We start from the raw sequence: 19,756 nt of genomic DNA on the forward strand, positions 1-19,756 counted from the left end.
ACTTCCATCAGCACAAAAACCAACCAGCAACCCAAACCAACAAGCTAAGCCTAACCCACAAACACAAAAAACAACCATCTCACCAAACCATCAAACCAACTCCACCAACAAAAACCAGACCAAGTCTAACCCACTACCACAAAAACCATCAAACCACACCCACTAACAAAACCAAACCAACAAACTAAGTCTAACAAAAAACCAGCCACCAATGCCACCAATGCCACACCAACAGACCAAGCCTAACCCAGCAACCAAACCAACAAACCACACCAGCCGGGTACCACATGGTGTTTCATTGAATTAGGCCCAAGACACCTCCGGAAGGCCCAACAGTGCAGTCCAGCCTCCCAGACACACCCCTCTCCACACACATGTTCAATACCCTTCACCCTCAACAAATACTGCAACTTCACTAATTCAACCAGTTAAACCATAGCTCCCTACATACATTCTAACCTTACCTCCGTACCTGCCAGCAGCAACTGCAACTGCACCACTCCACAAATTGAAACTATCCTAATTAACCTTCACCTGCTTTCCTGCCACTAATTTTCCACCACTACATAACTCCCTCCAACCTGTAACCCCAACTACCCTGCTCTCTTTTCAACCATAACCACTGACTTGCCTTCTCAGTTGCCTCAGACAGCTCCTTTGCTCCTCCTTTAACAAGTGGCCTCTAATATCAAACTCCCCCAACAAAGGCCTAGCTGATTTCACCACAAACCCTCTTTCACCTACCTCTACTGCCGGTCTCACATGAGCCTGCCATCCACAGTCCCTTCCCTCTGCCACAAGACCTGCATACTTTAACAGTTTCCACTCGTATACCTTCCCAATAGCATCCTCAAAAGGCACTATTAACTCTACAAAGTACACAATACACTCACCCTTAGAATATAACACCATGTCTGGATGCAATGAAGTAACAGCCATGACCTGCGGATCCTGGAGCTGCTTGCCCATATCAGCCAATAGCTTCCAGTCCCATGTGTGACCCTATCTTTCAGGAAAAGTCTGCCCTTGCATAATGCTAGTCTATCCTGCCCCCACAAAACCAATTGCTTTAGCTAAACTGCCAACAGGCAGAGAATTCACAACTTGCCACTTGCTCTCAAAAACACCTGCTAAACATCTAAGAACTTGATTATGGTGCCAGGTATAGCCCCCTGCCCCAAACTAACCTTACATCCTGACAAAATGTGCCTCAGCATCGCCACACAACTTACAACAACCATCGCCACCTGCCCATTGCTTAATATTCTGTGGCATTGGTAGCACGTCATAATTTGCTCCAACAATAAACTCAAAGCGACTCACCTCCATCGCCCACACATCTTGCCAGCGTAACTTCCTCCTCTCCACACCTTCCCAGTTCACCCACTGACCCTGCTTAACTAATGCGACCGCCTTTGCATGCCTCACCTCCTCTTCCTGCCAGCGGACCTGCTCAACAACCAATCACTGTCTGTCTGCCTCCAGGGCTGCACTCCACAGCCGCCGTATATGGCCAGAGCCAAACCCTGCCTTCCCTCTCTGCACGTGCCCAGCCATGTTCAACAACATCAGCGCCCCTTTTGCGCTCTGGATGGCATCTCTGGGATTCCACCCCCTACCTGTTCTCACCAACAAAACCTCTCCTCTACCACTTTCCCACCAACAGTTGAGAGACTCCTTGATTTACTTGGCTTAATCTTAGTCCACTTCAAGTTATCGTTAAGCTTAGACCACAGCCGACGTATACAAGGAGCCATAGCTGTAGCGTTTTTCATTTCATCCGTAAATGCTCTAATAGGGGGTAGGCGCGCATCCCATCCTGTAGCCTCTCACCACCAACAACCCATTTGCATTGCCATTGTGAAAGCCAGTGGTGAAATTTTACATCCATCCATGATTCCAACCTGCAACCAATGCCAAGATATTGTATAGCTTTCTGTACTAAAACAAAACTGAATATCTGCAAAGTAGGCTTTCACCAGCCTCGTAACACTTCCAGGAACCTTAAAAAAACTGAACGCCTCCCACAGCAAACTGTGCGGAACTGACCCATAAGCATTTACTAAATCCAAGAACACCACACGGAGATCTCTTTTCTCCTTCTTGGCAGAATGAATCTGATGCCAAATCATACTTGTGTGCTCCAAGGACCCTAAGCACCCTGAAGCCTCACTTTCTGCATGGAGGTATCAATCAGCCTGTTGTCTTTCTAGTATGCTACTTACCTCCTTGCCACAACACTAAAAAAATCTTCCCTTCAACACTGAGAAGACTAACAGGCCTAATCCGGCCTACCTCAACAGCTTTCTTTCCCTTAGGAATAAAAATTCCTCCTGCTCTCCACCATGACTTGGGAATTACCCCCTTATTCCACACAACAGCCATCAACCGCCACAAAAATTTTAGTATGCACAGAGCACATTTAAACATCCAATATGGTACCCCGTTTGGGCCAGGTGCCAAAGAGACCCTTGCCTTGCCACACTACATCTTGCACCTCTCCTCACCTCAGGGGGCACACATCCATTTCCCACTCTATCTCCTCTACAGGGGGGATGTCTACCGGCATCTCTAGGCGACCATCATGCTCTTCACCAGAGTACACCTCGTGCAGATTACCATCCAGCTCCTGCTTCTCTACCTTTAACATCCCAGATTTCTCCTTACCAAAAAGAGCCTTCACAAACTTGAAAGGATCTCTGAAAAACACCGCCCTGGCTCACTTTTTCTTCCACCTCTTCTTCCTAAGAGCCTCCGCCCTCCTTAATACAGCCAGTCTACTCTTTATACCTGCCTGCAAGACACAAATACCTTCCCTATCCTCCTCCTCAGCTCGCCTCCATCGTCTTTTAAGCTGCCTTCTCTCCAGGACAAGCTTCTCTATTTCTACCTGCCAGCGACTTTACAACACCCAACTGCTCCTTACTCCTCTCCTGCATTATCCCAAATCTCTCTACCCTGTAGCTGTAAATAACTTCGCCCAACTTACTGTCTGCTGACCCTTCAACTTACTCAGGATGCCAACCAAATCATTATTTGCAGTATCCTATACCCCAGCTTCTCTACCTGCTGGCCACTTAATCTTTGCCTGTTGCCCCCGTGACTTTTCCATCCCAAGTTTATCCCCTCCTGTCTGCACAACCTCATCTGCCTGTCTTTCACCATCCTGCAACCCAGTGCCCAGTACTCCTTCCTCAGTGCCAGGGGTACTGATATCCTGCAGACTTCGGTGTGAAACCTGCTGCTGGACTTGAGCAAGAAGTAGTGATCAATGCGGGGCCCCTGCCCTCCCACATCCAAGCACCTTCCCCTTCCCTGGTGAATCCTCAGGCATCTTACCAATGTCACATTCTTCACCCACAGACACAAATCTGCAACTGTCTTCCATCATCATCCGAACTGGTTCCCCCCAGGCACAACTTGCTGCTCGTAGGCGTAACCATTCCAAGATCAAAAGCAGTAAAATCCACCTGTGAGCTGTCTTCCACCCCTGCTCTCGCTGACTCGCGGGGTATCGCACCATTTGATTCATTTGTAACCATAGTGGGTGCATCCACCTGGCTTCCACAGCCAGCGATGCTGCTGCCCTGAGTTGCTAGCCCACAGCAGCCCCAGATGGGGTCTTTTCCCTCTTGTCAACTCCTCCTTCCATGCTGTCACATGGTCTCTCCCCTGTTGCTGTATGTGATCAGCATATGAGTGGAAATTGACATCGTATTTGCGAATATCACCCAGTGGTAACATACAGAGTGAGAACAATAATGGACCTAACACAGAGCCCTGTAGCTCACCATATCAACCCACAGTTGAGATGGAAGGGCAGTCATCAGATTTCAAAACAAATTTGTTCACAGTTAGCTAAATACGAGTCAAACCGTTTCAGGACAGTACCCCTTAGTCCAACCAGGTTTTCAGGTCTACTGAGTAGGATACTATGGTCTACAGTATCGAACGCAGCACTCAAGTCCAGTAACATAGCAACAGAGATCTGACCAGCATCAGAGGAGATAAGAATATCATTAACAACACTTGTAAGTACAATTTCAGTGCTGCGACCCGTGCGGACACCAGACTGAAAATTTCCAAATATATTATGATGATTAATATATTTCACAATCTGGGAAGTTACAATCTTTTCTAAAATTTTTGATAAAAATAGTAGATTGAAGATGGGTCTATAATTACTTGGGTTATTGCAATCCAGATCTGATTTCTTAAGTTGGAGTCTAATAATGGTGAATTTAAAAGCTTTTGGAACACAGCCACTAAGTAATGACATATTAACAATATTGACAATAGGTTCCATGAGCACGGAAACTGCAGCTTTCAGTAATGTAGTGGGGACTGGGTCTAAAGGACAGGTAGTAGTCATAGAGCGAATTACCAGTTTCCTCTACAGTTATTACGTTGAAGCTACTGAAACAGTGTGGACAGAAACTAATATTATCATCATTAGAACCACTTACACTGGTTAAGACCAAACTAGAGGGCACTATGAATACCTGCATATTCTCTTTATTATTGAAAAATGACATAAACTCATCATTAGTAATGGAAGCAGAAATACATTAGTTATTTTTGTGTTTACCAATTAAGTAAGCAATGGTATTAAAAAATGAGAGTTTTTCTGATTTTCATCAATTAATTTTGCATAGTATTCAGATGTGGCATGAAAAAGTGCTTTTCTATAGATTTTAGACAATCAGACCAATCATAACAAATGTTCAGCTTAGTTGAACACCATTTATACTCTAATTTACAACATTCTAACTTTATTGCACGAGTTGATTCATTGAACCATGGTGAATTTCTTTCAGTTCAAATAAGTTTGTTTTTGGTGGAGCAGCAGAATCTAAGCAAGTTTAGCAAAGTTAAGCAAATCTAGTAAATTTCACCACTGAATTATGCTCAAAAGCCATTTGATCTATATCTGCGCTTGTTCCAAAATCAGATTTGCTAATGTAATTGATAATTTTAGCAGTAGTGTTATCAATATGTTGCACAATTTTGGTCTTACAGACAGTCCCAGGTTAGGAACATCTGACTTACGTGCAACCCGTAGTTACAAACCACCCCCGTAAAATCTATTATATTAAAAATTCAAGTTTCTTTAATGTTTTTTATACTTATACACACACATTCTCTCTACTCCTCCTCTCTTTGTTATAAATACTGTAGTAACATTTATTATTATTATTATTATTATTATTATTGTTAGTGGTAGTAGTATTACTATTACTGTATTATTACGTTAAAGATGTTTTAGTGTATCTGAAAGTGTTTCTTTAATGTTTTTCATGCATAGAAAGGTACACTATGTATTATATACAAAGACAAACATTTGACTAACTGACTTTAGATACCAACCGTACCTAACTGTTCCGACTTACGTACAAATTTGACTTAGACAAATTTAGGAACCAAACTCTTTCGTAATCCGGGAACTGCCTGTACTGTTGTCAGATGGGCACCAGCAGGTATAGATCAAAGGTCAATAAGTAATGCTCGGAAACAGTATTGTTTAAAGGAATAATATTTACATAATGAACATCTATGCTGTAAGATTTGACAAGATTGAATATATGGTAACGGGAATGAGTAGGACCATTAACAACCTGAGTAAAACTGACGGAATTTAAGGTTATTTGTCATGTATTATTGAAAAGAACACCGACTCCACCTCCACGACGTACAGAATGAGATTTATGTAAATAATTATATACGTCTAGAGCAGTTTCAATTAGCGGAATCATGTCAGATTCACCTAGTCAGGTATCGGTAAGAAAGAAGAGATCGGACTTGTAATTTAATATTACGTCGTTTACTAGAGCAGTTTTACTCATTAGTGAGTGAATATTTAACAAATAGCATTTTACACTGCAGTTTGGTTTTGGTGGTAGGTTCAAAGTATTTGGTTCAAAGTATTTTAGGTTTCCAGTGCAAGCGCTCCTATCATTAAGTCTAGTTAAATGCCGTGGTCTTATAATAGTTTGTATTTTTTGGCTGTGATTAACACTTTTATTTAAAGTTTTGAGGCCCACACTGGACACAGCACAGGAAACCCCATCATATAATAAATGATCACTGGTAGCAGAACTGTCATGGTTCGCTCCGGAAGGAACTCTCGGACTCAACTGCAGAGCGGAGAGGAGTTTATTTCAAGGACGAACAGGAAGCGTGGTCAGGGACAGGTGAAGGTCTTCAATCGGCGAGCGTTGTACACAAGGACAATCCAGAAACGTGGTGGAGGAAACAGGCAGAAGGTCAAAACACAAGAAAACCGATCTGGATTCAGGAAGGAGAAGGGACACGGGACGAGGACAAGGGCAATGATGAAGGCGAAGAAAAGACTGACTCTCGGTGAGTGAGCGGTTTGGCAAACAAGGTTCCACATCTGACTTCGCTCTGCCTCTGCCTTTTATGCCTCTGTCGAGCCCCAGGTGTGTCCTGTCATGCTGACGGCATAGGCGCGGCAAGAACAAGTAACAGACCCATCAATACACACAGCAGCTAAAGGTGATGACCCATGTCCTGCTGTCACACTCTTCACTTCCACGCATCACAGAACACCTGTGGCGGATCACTGGAGGACCACATAAAAGGGGAGCTCAGAACGGAGAAAGACGTGGAACCTCCGTTCAGCCTTGCTTCCCGTTCCGGTGCATACAGTTCCTGACTTACCTTAGTTCCCTTGTCCCGCTCCTTGTTCCCATACCTGTTCCCGTGTCCCTCCTAGTACTTCCTATCGCCCTTTAACCTTCCGCCTGTCCCGTTCGGATTACGTCTCTCGGATTCTCCCTTGGCTTCTGTTCTCCGTTCGATGACCCCTGCCTGTTTTTGGACCACGAGTTTTGGATTTCCCTTTGAACAAAGAATCTTATGCACTGCGCTTGGGTCCAGTCTTTGACTTCGGGAAGGAAAACATGACACCTGCAACTTGAAGGCCAAGTTTCAGGACAAAACAAATGATTCCCTCCAGTTGAGGTGTATACCATCACACCTGAAAAACCTGGACCTTTCCCAGAAATCATCCCAGTTATTAATGAATGATATGCGATTAGAGCAGCATCACATCTCCAACCCCCTGTTAAAGGACACCAGTCTACTGTACACTATGCCCCCCATGAAGAGTCTAGGTAAAGGACCGGACACTATTAGATTTTGACATTTCCTTCTGGCTTTATCATACATAGAAATAAAGCAGCTCTTTAACACTGCAGGCTGTTGGTAACAAATATTTTTTACCGCCAATATGCATCATATTACATGAAAATAAAATAAAATTTCAGTATGCATACATTTATTGTTTACTGATGGTTCAAGATATGAACCAGCAGGGTCTTCCAGGACTGGCACAAGGACTTATCCCCCTGTTACTCTTGAACAACTGTGCCTGCCCTGTCCTCATCAGATGACGTTTGAAGTTTCTTCCCTCTTCTCAGTAGATGGGAGGTGAGGAGCAGAGGTTGACTATTAGCTAGTGACTGACCCCTGACACTCTGGGTGCCTCAACACATTTTTCAGAAAGAGCAACTCCTGAGCCGTAAATCATCTGAAACATTTTCACATTCCAGAGCACAGGAGGACACTTGTAGCAAAGACATTGCCGCAGTTCCATCATCATTATCACCATCATCTGAGCACTACTCAGGGCTCATGACTCTTCATTAAGGCTGAGTTCATGGAGGTGTAACCTTAACCCTGTGACAAGTTCATGGGCCTTTGGCACTTTTATCTATGTTCCTTCAAAAATTTAGACCTCTGACCTTGTAAGCCAAAAATACCATGAATGCTGTCTGCCTTTTATCTTTAACAATCACTTTAACTCATTTTTGACTAATAGTAGTTCAGAATTTTGGGAGAGCAGGTGGTGCAGTAGTTGGAGCTGTAGACTTGCTACTGGAGTGTCCCTAGTTTAAATCCCCACTCAATCTCCATGCCATATGTACTGTATCTTTATAAAGGGGACCTATTTATTGTTCTCTGGTGTACATCTGGTGTAAGTCTGGAATGAAAATACATTGAACATTGAACCTTAACCCTTAACCTTGAGAAATGTATTTGAAGTATTTGTCACAGTGGCAGACCATTTGATTTTTTTATAAGGGCATACAACCACTTGTGTGCTTTCAACTACCATAGAAGTCATACATGCTAACATTTTTGGTCTTAGGTTTTACACCATGTGTAATAATTCTTGGAATTTACATTTTAATAGAGAAAGCAGGTAAAATGGTTTTGGACTCATTTTTTTTTTTGGCAGTTATACTTTATCAATGTCTTACAATTTCAAAATGTGAAACAATTACTGGGTTCAGCAGATACCTTTTTAAGTATAATCTTTAGAGATTATTTTCTGCATTAAAATAGCAAGAACTTGACCTGTTCATGGATATTGAATATGCTCCTATCTAGAGGAGAATTCAGTTTCCACATTATCTCTTAGATATTAATTTGTCATTAATGTGACTATATTGCATTATTTTTGACCGTCCATAGCCTCATGGTGAGTTTATTGGTAACATGAAGTGCTTGTGTTGTGATAAAAAGCCTCCTACATTACCCAGAGACATGAGACTCTAATGATAGTTCATAGGGGTAAGGGAAATACTCAAGATTTCCTCCTTTCCCTATGCTTTTTTTAATTCAAAGGTACATGTTCATGCATCTTGTTTGTAATGTCACAAAACATTAACTTGAAATTTAAAAACATAATTTATCTGTAATGCCATGATCTGACACATTTGATATTTGCTTTTTCATACTACTTCAGAAACATCTTATAGGATCATATTTTATTTGTGCAGTCATGTATCTATATCCAGACATGTTCTTAGCATTTGTTTAAATTTCAGTTACCTTTTATGAAAATATGCAATGTATGAAGGCATGGTGGATGGAGTGCTTTTGCCTCTGGGGCTGTGTTCAGGCAAAGATGCTCCTCACATGTCAGCTGACACGCTTCAAGAGCTGTTGAACCTGGAACCCACAGTGGTGAAGTGCATTGTGGGATGCCCACTTTGCAATGGGCAGTCCATAAAACATTTCTCTGTGTCTTTCATTTAGTCAAATTATGAACAAAATACTAATAGATACTTTTTCATCCTTGAGCCAGCTTTTAGGGCATTTCTCTTGGCTGCAGTCTCATTAGAGACACATCTGAGAGCTTTTCTCTGTAGCACTGAATTCCTTCCTTTTGTTGCCGATAACAAGGCCTAAAGGACTAAAGGATACCTTTCAGCTAGAACAAACTTTTTTTGTAATTAACCTTATTCAAGCGCTAGGGAAGAAAAAGCAAGAAACCAGAAAGTATATTAAAAAACTTGAACAAAGACAAGATGTTCTTTGCAATGCTGTGTAGGGCTTGAGGATTATATATGGGTTCCATTCATTCAATGAGTCCTCTTTTTTATGCCCTACTCCCTTTTTGCACATTGAATTTAAGTTCTGGCTCATAATGAGCAAACTTCAGATATGTTTATGATGAATCCTCTGGTGAGATTGACTCCCTAATGAACATAGAAACACAAAAACTGAATGGTCGACCCATGTACTCTCCACGTATCGTCTGCTAAGTCAGCCTGCAGCATATGTGTTAAGGTGGGATAAAGCATAAAAAAGTAATTTAGCTGTGGCCATTCTTCCTGTGGCTTCTGCTTTCCGAGGGCTTTTAGGAGAAGTCATAATTATCTGGGCGAGTGGCCGACGGAGAGGCTCGAGTCTTTGTGTGCTCTTCTTTCCCCTGGAATAAATGCCACGTGGCCATCGCTCCATGTCATCTGCAGCTCCAGGTCAGCTTTGTCCATTCAGCTTTGGTAATGAAAAGAATGTTTTGTGAGTGATGGTGTTTATACTCGCAGTAGGGTCTGACACATACTTTTTCCCTCATTGCCCTAATATTTTCACTTACTTATAGATGGACTTCCCATGCCTAAAGGAAAAAGACTGGCTCGTTTTCTATAACAGCATTGAGACACCCTGAGCAGGAGAAGCAGACAATTAGCTGGGGGTTTGTTCATTTTGCAGTGATCCCAATACCTTCTCAAAGTGCAACTTTGCTGTGTGGCCCTGACTGAAATGTTACCCTAGGTTGTGCTAGAGAACTTTGGCAGTGTGGCCAGTACAGCCCTCACTATGATTCAGAGGTGCATAGAGTAGCTAAGCACAGTACTCCAGTAAAATCACTGTTAAGAAATTACTAGGGTAAAATCTACTACATCAAAAAACTACTCAAGTAACATTTTCTTATTCAAGTTAAACTTTTTAATAAATAAAGTCACACAGAACTTCTTACCTTATTAGGTGTAACTATACAAAAGGAGAAGAGAAGCAACTTACTGTCACTTTTTTGAGTGGACATGGGGTTCATGTACGCTGAAACTGATGTCTTTCAGCAATACAACAGTGCAGTGGTAAACTAAAGTTGAGTGTGTAGCTAGTTTACCACTTAGGGTTAAGATGGAGAGAAACCCAATGCTAGGTAATCCATACATCATCAGGTTGCTGGTCCCAGTGCAATGAAGTGCTTATCATAATGAAAAAAGTACTGAAGCAGAAAAACTAGCCAACTTTACCATAAAATTGCTGATACAATTCACAGTATTCAAAAATCGTTGTTAAATTATAAAAAATGGCAAATAACCTCACAGATTTATATTTGGACATTTATTATAACTTTAATATAGGTGAACATTTGTCATGACACTACTATGGACATAGATAATTGAAGCAGAATAAAATATATTACTAAGAAGTATCTGAGAAAATGTCTCATTACTACCAACAGGTGTTATTGTCATGCCCTCCACCTCAGTGCAATGAGGTGCACCTACAGCACATCTGGGGACGAACATATAAAAGGAAAGGGTGGAACACGCACATTTGCGAAACCTTGTTCAGCCTTGTTACTCGCTCGTGGTTCTTGTTATCAATCTCCTGACCTCCCTTATTCCTAGTTCCTTCTCCTTGTCCTTCTCCTCGTCCTGCTCCTCGTCCTGCTCCTTGTCCTGCTCTTTGCCCCACTCCGTGTCCATGACTTCCTGGTTTACCATGACTCCTCGCCTGTGTACTGGATTACAACTCTTGGATTCTCACGTCAGATTTCGCTCGCACATCGGTGACCTTTTGCCTGTTTCACGACCATGTCTTTCGGATTGCCCCATGAGAAAGCTTCCTGTGCTCTGCACTTGGGTCCAACGCATCCGCTCTGGTGGAACACCATGACAGTTATCATGTTGCATCTACTGTATGAATTTTTTTATGTCTTTCAAATGTCCTTCAATTCAATTATGCATACTGACTTACATAGAAGGACCTGCACAGGCCCTATAATGTGTTTGCATACACATCAATAAAGTCCATAATTCAGATGTAATTCAGATTCTCCAAGTTTTTTAAGCATGCTTGTAAACCATGGATAACAAAATTACTTTTATTGTCAAACAAGAAATGATTCAAATGATTTCTGAACAATGTTAATGCCTTCAATGCTTTCATTGTTGCTGAACAGTGTTTACCTTTTCAACATACAGTGCGGACAAATTCTGTGGCTGAGAAAAAAAATAAATCTGTAATTATTCAGAATCACAATTATTAACTATACCTTGGGGGTCACTGTAAGAGTAAAAGTGTTGTCATATTGAAATTACTGAAACAGCTAAACTTATTTACCTATTGATATCAAACATAGGTCAGTAACATCCACTGATGTATGGATGAGTGACCCAGTGTAAGTAGTGTATCTAGCAGAGTCAGTCACCTTGGTGAATAAGGTGTGTGGGCTAGTAACACTACATAGTATCCATTGTAAGTTGCTTTGGATAAAAGTGTCTGCTAAGTGAATAAATGTAAATGTAAATATCACACACATGCACTGTTATAGCAACTGAGAACATATGCCTACATCTGACATACTGGTGAGGACAGTCACACATTTAGAGTATCTATAATATATAATAACAGTGAACACATTGTATATCTGTTGAGATTATACTCATTTACATTACCTACGGAAATAGCAATAATGAATGGTAGTGTGCGCAGGTCAACACTGCAAACTGGAATCTGTAACAAACCTTCAGCATAGGCAAAGAATCATGGGTGTGATTACACCGACAGGGCATTCTGATGTTAAACAATTTATTATCCATTGAATGATATAATGTGTATATGCCTGCACCATAACAGTATGGTTTTATGGTGGTCACTTCATTGCCTTCACCGAAGGACGTCATAAAAAAGCTGTGATAGTCATGGTCCAAGGAAGCCATTTGAGGTTGAGACTACACAATGAGTATAGTGATAGTCGCCATTCAGAGTAATTTTGCTCAAAACCTGGTTCTATCTGAGGCATGAAGTTTTGCCACAAGTTCAAGTTAGGTGTGTGTGTTCTAACACAGTTCATCCTGTAAGTCTTTTACATAGAGGGCTGAAAATTGGATAATATCTGTGATTAATCCTCTTCTTACATTTCCATTGACTTTATACATTTGTATAAACAGTTTTAAGGTGAGGGGGGCCGAGGTGGCGCAGAGGCGCAGCGGGCTTGGCCAGGTCCTACTCTCTGGCAGGGCTGGGGTTTGAGTCCTGCTTGGGGTGCCTTGTGGCAGACTGGTGTCTCATCCTGGGTGTGTCCCCTCCCCCTCCAGCCTTGCGCCCTGTGTTGCTGGGTTAGGCTCCGGTTCGCTGTGACCCTGCTTGGGACAAACAGTTTCAGTCTATGTGTGTGTGTGTGTGTGTGTGTGTGTGTGTGTGTGTGTGTTTTAAGGTGGAGGGGCACAGAGGTGCAGCAGGTTTGGCCGGCTCTGGGGCGGGTCAGGGGTTCAAGCCCTGCTTAGTGTACCTTGAGGCAGACTGGCATGCCATCTGGGGTGTGTCCTCTCCCCCCTCAGCCTTGTGTCCTGTGTTGTTGAGTTAGGCTCCTGCTGGCTGCGACCCCATTTGGGACAAGTGGTTGTAGACATTTTGTGTGTTTTAAGGTGACACTGTCTTTTCATATACTCTCTTCTCTGACAGGGCTCAGTTTCTGGCTATGTGTATGCACTGCCCTCTTGTGACTGCTGGCAACATGGATGATGATCTCAAAGAGGAACCATCTGGTTCTTCAGGAAGAACTGGTGCCTTATGCCAAACGGTGTCCTGCAAGTACTAAAGTCGTTCAAAAATGTGAGAGGAAAAGTTATAGAATGTAACTCATTGTTGTCTCAATAAGGTAGTTATTCACAATATCACAGTTTTTAATAATGAAATATCACAGTTTTTATTTCATAATAAATTGTACTCACTAAGCCAACACTCGGACACAGTGGAAAAGACAACCTAGTCCTTAATTCAACAGGGCCACCAGAAAATATTTCTTCAGGCAGCCTGCTCTAATGCTACAGCACAGTCCTTGTTCAGATTAAAACATTTTGTCATCTCTGGTCTGATTTTTTTACCCTGGGATTCATCTAATTAAACTGAGTGACCTAAAGGTCAACATGTAAATTCTCCAGCCATTCTCATTCTGACCTTCACCCTTGAGGTCTTTTTTCAACACACTTAGATGGACCTCATGGAGTCCTTAGAATGTATGAGTTTAATCATCATTTTACTTTGGTCATTGTCAGATGCATAAACCAATACCTAGAAGTAGCTTTGTTACATACAGCATGGGGCACAGCAAGTAGCACTGCTGTCTCACAGCACCTGGGTGGTGAAAGAGGACGTGGATTTGATCCCCACTCAGTCTGTGTGGAGTTTACATGTTCTCCCGTGTCTGCGTGGGTTTCCTCCGGGTGCTCCGGTTTCCTACCACAGTCCGAAGACATGTTCTTCAGGTTCACCCATAGTGTGTGAGTGACAGAGAGAGTGTGTTCCACTGATGTATGGATGAGTGACCCATTGTAAGTAGTGTATCTAGCATCGTAAATCACCTTGGTGAATAAGGTGTGGGCTGATAACACTACATTGAGTTCATTGGAAGTTGCTTTGGAGAGAAGTGTCTGCTAAATAAATAAATCTAGATATATATATGTCTATGTCAACACAATTACAGATACAATTTTTCCCTTGTACTTGCTGATGGACCCCAAAACAGATCCCGACTTAGCTAGAAACTTTAATGTATGCTATGTCTGAGATTAGTGACTTTCCTCAAGTCTCTAAAGGGTTTTCTCCTTTGAGCTGTTATAGGGGCACAGACCGAGGGTCATTTTGAATGTCACCATGGAAAGCTTAAAAAGTCCACATCCTAGTTGAAACAACTTGCACTACAATTTGCAAGAAAAGTTGCATGCTGTGGGATGCATAGCATGTGAATATTTACATAATGCTCAAGATCTCCAGCTCAGATTATACAACAGATGAGCCCAGCTACCGCAATTTGCAGTGGGAGGAAAAGTTCTTCTGTTACCCAATACCTCTTCCTTTCAATTACTTATCATGGGTAAAGGAGAATTTGAGGTCACATAAGTTGGTAGTTTCAAACAGATAAGGTTATAGGTATCAAAAGAGCTATTTCATGTCAGCTGCATTAACGACAAGTTTGAAAACTAGTACAAAAAGAAAAATAAGAGTTTGTTATGCTCACCCCAGATACTGCTGTGCTGGAACCAGAAATTCTCACATCCTTGTTTTACCCAGCCCATCTAAAGTAAGCAGTTCTGGCAGAACTGCAAAAAGAGTTTCTGTTTCTACTTGTAAAATCAACATCAGTATGTGTGTATGTCTAAAGTCTGATATTATGCTTCAATGTGTTTGTCTAAAGTCAGATAAGGTGTTCTTCAAGCCTGAGTGTTTTTTTCTCATTTTATATATTTCCATAGGGAGATACTACACACACACACACACACTTTCTGACCCGCTTGTCCCATACAGGGTCGCGGGGAACCGGAGCCTAACCCAGCAGCACAGGGTGCAGGGCTGGAGGGGACACACACAGGACAGGACATCAGTTCATTGCAAGGCACCCCAAGCGGCACTCGAACCCCAGACCACCGGAGAGCAGGACCCGGTCCAACCCATTGCGCCAACACGCCCCCAAGGGCGATAATATTCAAGAATATATTACTTTTCATTTCCACACTTATGATACTCAGCTCTGTGTATCAGTCACATTTGGTGAGCCGTCTCTTGTTTTGTCTTTCGCATTACTATTTTAGTGAATTGAAACAGTGGAGCAGGGGGCGCGGTGGCGCAGTGGGTTGGACCATGTCCTGCTCTCCAGTGGGTCTGGGGTTTGAGTCCCTCTTGGGGTGCCTTGCGATGGACTGGCGTCCCGTCCTGGGTGTGTCCCCTCCCCCTCCGGTCTTACGCCCTGTGTTGCCGGGTAGGCTCCGGTTCCCCGCGACCCCCTATGAGACAAGCGCTTCAGAAAATGTGTGTGTGTGGTGTGTGTGTGTGTGTGTGTAACAGTGGATAAGCTTTTTGTATTTAAATACAGGAAATACTAAGGTCCTCAACAGCAACCTAATCACATCCTAAACATCCTTTTAACAATTAATGAATGACCTCACTGCTCTCCGGTGGGTCTGGGGTTCGAGTCCCGCTTGGGCTGCCTCGCAATGGACTGACGTCCCATCCTGTGTGTGTGTCCCCTCCCCCTCCAGCCCTGCACCCTGTGCTGCTAGGTTAGGCTCTGGTTCACCGCGACCCTGCTTGGGACAAGCGGTTTCAGTCAATGTGTGTGTGAATGACCTCACTCCAGCATACCTTAGTAAGATTACAAAATCATACATTCTGCATCATTCTCTAAAATCTTTAGGTGCTGGATATCTTACAGTTTCCAATATCAGTAAGATTTTGTTTGGAGATTGTAGCTATGATCAATGATTTTCCAGCTAGTGGAAATGATACCACTTAAGTCTTAGCAAGTTTGATTTCGTAGCAATTTATTTCTTTAGCTTAGCTTAACCATTGTATTATTGGTTTCACTATACAATATGGTGGTGGTAGCAACATTTTTTTTTTGTCTTTTTTGGTACCCTCTTAGTGGCACTTGGATCCACCACCAACCTAGAATGCACCACATCTTCTGAATGTGGCATGGGTTGGTTTTGGAATTTCCATTGACATCTTCCAAGATGTTCAGAGATGACTAACTGCCAGACAGCTACATATTCTAAACTAAAAAAGTGCACAAAGGCCTGGGGAAGTTGGAAGAGCTGGCCAAGGTCACTCCCATTTGTGTGCTGGTAGATTTTGCCATCCCAGAAATGTATTTTCTCCTGTTTTACATCACGCAGGTTAGAGCTTGACCATGCCCACTGCATAACCTGTAACACACTGTACTGTATGTTCTATGTGGCACGGATGTCCAAAGAGAAACAAAATTTCATTCTCCTGTATGTGTAACTCACCTATAGGTAGAATGACAATAAAGTTGACTTTTGCTTTCATAAGACTGGCAGCTGCAGCAGGGAGCAGCCTATTAATGGTACAATGAGCTCAGGTTCAGCAAAGCATCTAATGAAAGACTGAGTAAAAGCTCCTAGTTAGACACTAAGAGAAAGGTTGTGAAAAGGGAGGTATCTGCTCTGCACTCTGTCCAAGCCTCCAATCTGCACTGCTGTTAACTTCCATGTATTTACAAGTATCTCAGAGCTTTGGCCAAACCCTAGTGAACTCCTGCTGTTCCCCACAAGAGCTGACATGATTACTATGACAGGAATTCAGTAGTGCTGTAGTTGTTCTCACTATGTACTATGGAGGGGGTTCCTGTTATGAAGGTCCTGGAGAGTGTCTCTGAGTCATCAAGCTTTGGTAGTTATGTAAATGCTCCATCCCAAATCACCTTCATAATATGTCTCCTGCAGAAGCTCAAAATATAGTTTCCTAATCTGAATCACCCCCCAGCATCAAAATGGCCGCTTTAGCTGCAAGTAGGAGTTTGTCACCAGGAGGACCTCATTTTTTTCCTCATGGACTCCTCCGATCACCCTATTATCTTGAGATACACCTGGCTGGCCTAACACAACCCAGTCTTTTCGTGGAGCACTGGGAAGCTTATAGCTTGGGCACCACAATGGCCCATGATCTGTTTATCCCTTTCGTGTAGAGTCACTTCCATAGAGAGCCCAGAAGCGGTCAAGCCCCCTGAGGTACTAAGGGAGTACCATGACCTCATGGAGGTTTTTAGTAAAAGCAGGGCATCCGCCCAGCCCCCGCAACAGCCTGTGGAGTCTGCGCCCAGACCAAAACGCCAACTCAGAAGCCTGCCAGGTTACTGGATCCACTCCCGGTGCCTTCCAGGCCGTGGTCCCATGAGGCAGTGGACTTCCTGATTGACCTGCCCCCTTCTGAAGGTAACACCATCATCCTGCTTCTGATGGATTGCTTTTCCAAAGCGTGCTGCCTGATTCCCTTGCCATGACTCCCTACCACTCTGGAGATGCCAGAGACATTGTTCCACCAGGTCATTTGCCTATACAGCCTGCTGGAGAACATAGCGTCAGACTGGGGACCCCAGTTGTGGGTGGAAGGTCCTTTGGCGCAAACTGGGAGTTTCAGTCAGCCTTACCTCAGGATATCATCCCCAGGCAAATGGCCAGGTGGAGACGTTAAACCAGGATGTGGGTCGGTTCCTCAGGAGCTACTGTAGTCAACAGCAACATCAATGGTCATGTTTCCTGTCTTGGGCAGAATATGCACACAACTCTCTGTCCCACACATCTACAGGACTGTCCCCCTTCCAATGCATCCTGGGCTACCAACCTCCCCTGTTTCCGTAGTACCCTGGTCCCGGTGAAGTGCCCGTCGTCAACAAGTGTTCCAGAACATCAAAGAGGTGTGGCAGAAGGTGCAGGACCATTTCCACCAGAGCACCTTGCAGTAAAATCAACAAGTGGACTGACACCATCACACCCTCCTGTTCCAGCCTGGGCAGTGGTTATGGTTGTCCACTAAGGACATCATGCTCCGGTTCCCTTCCAAGAAACTCAGCCCCTGGTTCATAAGTCCCTTCATGACCTCCAGCGTATCACTATGGCAACCTACAGGTTGCAGCTGTCCCCACACATGTGCATTTGCCCCATGTTTCATGTGTCTCTCCTCAAGCCCTAATGTACCTCCCTTATGCAGGCTTCGCAGGGGGCTATGCCGCCTCCCCTTTGCAAGTTGGTGGGACCCCAGCGTACATAGTGAGCACACACCTGGATTCCAAGAGCTGACACAGTGGTCTAAACTACCTGGTAGACTGGGAAGGGTACAGGCCTGAAGAGAGGTGCTGGATCCCTGCTCATGACATCCTTGACCCTTCCCTGACTGATGACTTTCACAGTGACCATCCAGACCTGCCGGCTCCTCGTCCTGGGGGCACCCTCACTTCCGGTGTTCGCAGGACGGCGAGAGCTGCCCATGGAGAGGGGGCTACTGTCATACCCACAGCCACAGCACAACCACAAGCACCTGGTCACAATCAGCACAGACAGGTATAAAGAGCACCAGTCCACCACTCCCCGGTTGTGGAGTCTCTTTGAGACAACCGTGCCTCCTGCATTCATAACACTTCCATAGCACCTTACCTATCCTTCTCCATGTATCTCCCTCCTTGTTCCCTCACCCGTCTCCTTGTCCCTGTTCCTGTCTTCTACGGCATTGACCTTTGCTTCCCTTCATTGACCATGTCTTCAGATTCTCCTCTTGAACCACGTTTGCACTTTGGATTGAACCAGGCTTGTCCCCAACTACGAGTTTCGCTTTGCTCCTTGTATCTTTGCAATAAACGATCCCGCAATTGGGTCTGCACTCAGTTCTCCAGTCTGCTCTTTGCCATAGTTGTAGCTGTTTTGTTTTTTTTTTAACAATTTTTCTGTGAACTTTGTCATTAGAACACAGCAGAAGAGGTATAATCATTATATATACAGAAAAATAAACTTTATAAATGCGGGGTAGAAATATACTTAAAGTAGGTGATTATATCCAGGAGTGGTTCTTCACACACACACACACATTTTCAGAGCCGCTTGTCCCATACGGGGTCACCGGAGCCTAACCCAGCAACACAGGGCGTAAGGCCGGAGGGGGAGGGGACACACCCAGGACGGGACGCCAGTCCGTCACAAGGCACCCCAAGCGGGACTCGAACCCCAGACCCACCGGACAGCAGGACCGTGGTCCAACCCACTGCGCCACTGCACCCCCCGTGGTTCTTCAGATAAAGTTAAAAAAAGGGACAGAGTACATTTCTGATTATTTCAGCTACCAGGGCTTTAAGGTATCTCATTAACTTTGATAAAGGTTTGATTGTTGGTGCGTGTCTGTCAGGAGTTTCAGGGACAAAGAGTGCTCAATTTGTTTACGGGTTTTTTTTTTTTAAAAAAAAAAACAATGGCAGAAGTAATATTGGCCGAGGAAAAGACATAAAATTTTTTTGTCATTTCACTGAAAGAAGAATAATTTAAAGCAGCATTGGATAAACATACTTATCTACAAACCAACTTACTCACTTGACAATTTGGAGTAAGTACCTTGTACAAGGCTATTAGAGATAGAGCTGGGTTTCAAACCTATGACCCTGAGGACCAAAGGTAGAATTTCAAACCATTACACTATCAGCTGTCCCCGCAAGAATTGAGCTATAAATATAAAACTCATAGACTTGGTCTACATTGTGACCCCCATTTCCCCAGTCCTACACAATCAGCTTCCTCACATCTGTAAGTATACAAGGGCTCCTTCCCCAGGTAACTAAAGTAAAGGCAAGGGGGCACCTGATAGTGCAGTGCTTACTGCTGTTGCCTTCGGATTTGATAGCTCCAGTTTCAAAGGTCACCTTGGT

The sequence above is a fragment of the Scleropages formosus genome, chromosome 8 (assembly GCF_900964775.1).
Source record: "Scleropages formosus chromosome 8, fSclFor1.1, whole genome shotgun sequence".
Lineage (NCBI taxonomy): Eukaryota > Metazoa > Chordata > Actinopteri > Osteoglossiformes > Osteoglossidae > Scleropages > Scleropages formosus.